Source organism: Plasmopara halstedii, assembly GCF_900000015.1.
Source record: "Plasmopara halstedii genome assembly, contig: Scaffold_3109, whole genome shotgun sequence".
NCBI classification, from domain to species: domain Eukaryota; phylum Oomycota; class Peronosporomycetes; order Peronosporales; family Peronosporaceae; genus Plasmopara; species Plasmopara halstedii.
This window is the reverse complement of record NW_020190012.1, coordinates 634558-636466: the sequence shown is the minus strand read 5'-3', so window position 1 is coordinate 636466 and position 1909 is coordinate 634558.

The following is a 1909-nucleotide window of genomic DNA, read 5'->3' as shown; positions in this document are numbered from 1 at the left end:
GGACGGTTCTAACGAACCAAAAGACTTGCGCAAGTGGCTTGACCTCGTCAACTACTTGCACAAGTATACCGCAAATATGCAGAAATGGCACGGCCATTGTCGAGTCTCCTTAAGTAGAATACAGAATGGCGTTGAGAAACCGAGCATCGGGAGTCTTCTGACGGGATCAAGAGAGCCTCCTTCATGCACGAATACTGGCGTTGCCAGACCCCTTTCGTCCTGGTAGTGTTGTCTGTGATGCTTTGAAATTGACATCGGCTGTGCACTGCTGCAAGCAGATGCCGAGGGGCGAGATCGAGTGATCGTGTTCGAATCTCGCCAGCTTTAGGCTACAGAGAAGAATTATCCAGTCCACAACTTGCGATGAAGTATGCACTTGTCAAGTTTATAATGCACCTGCTCGGCGCAAAGCCGTTTGTAATCTACACAGATCATGCGTTACTACGCTTTGCGACTCAGTCGCCTCACTTTTTGCAGAGGATAACAAAATGGCTCTCCTACTTTGCCGAATATAACTTCGTCGTAAAGTATAAGCCAGGAAAGCAGAATGTTTTGGCCGATGCGTTGTCACGCAGACCAGATTATGAGCTTGCCCATGTCACGATGGTGACGTCGTCAGTGATGGATTTGGATTGCGCCGCATACGCGGGTGTCGATATGTGCGCAACGCTGCTACGGACTCTCGGGAGCAAGGATTTTGGAAACTCGGACAAGAAGTTGTTGTCACGATTGCGCGCACATTTCCGCCGATATTCGTTGAATAACGGGTTGCTGTATTATAGCACCAATTCGACGGATACGCCATAAATGTGGTTTCTTATTATGGGGATTTGAAATACCGTATTCTCTATGAGGCCCACGACACATCCCTCAGTGATCATCTCAGTCGTGAGCAGACGTACAGCTCGGTGAGCTGCCACTATTGGTGAACCAAGCTGTACAAGTGGACGAGCACATATGTGCACATGTGTCAGACGAATCAGAGGGTGAAACCCTACCCTGGTAACAGGGATGTGTGTCACACGAGATGAGCATGGTGTAACTGCACCCAAATAAGATAACAGTACGTGGCTGGGTAGCCAGTAGTTATACATGTATTTTGATTTTTCTATATATATTTAGGAATATCTATACATTTAAAATCGGGCGGCTTTGCCGCAGATAAAAAAAAATAAAGTCAGTTTTGGGTTCAAACGGAAGCGTTAATTAGCCTTTGGTTAAGACGATAATTTCTCTTGGAGTAAGCGGATTGCGATCCGCTAAACTCGTACTTGTTCTAAGTATAGAGCGAAAGGTCGGCGACCTAACTTACGCTTCCTCAAAGCGCAAAGCTGCAACAGTCCCGCTGGACTTGGTAGCACTTGTAGTCAATCTACACTTGAGTCGTTTAGACGGATCCTCTGTGAGGATGGAACAATTTTTCTGTTTGCCCCAGGGCATGCAGAACGGGCTTAAAACGCTGATGTCATTGCTGGGCCCTGGGGGCGTGCAACAACTTGCTGCGAAAGACCCCGAGGTGAAAGGTGCACGTCTAGAGGCGTTTTTAAATTACGACAAAAAACTGCTAGAGCACCTGCATTATAAGATGTCTGCATCATTTGCGTCTATGACGCCACCGTCAGTGACGGAAGAGTTTCCCCGCCCTAAGCCGTTCATGGTGAGCATTAAGGTCTTCGAGGGGAAGGATGTACATTTATCTTCTGTTCTGGGTGAGAGGGGTCGAGATGGCCATCGCATCCGCCATGCCCCAGACCGAGCAACAGCGCGTAGCGCTAGCCATCTCAAAGCTCGTTGGTCGAGCGTGAGAGGGCTTTTACGTGCGGCACTTCAGTCGAAGCTGCGTTTCCCTCCTGGGCGGAGCTGAAATTGCAGATTTTACCAGACTCTCGCCGCCCGACAGGGCAACAAT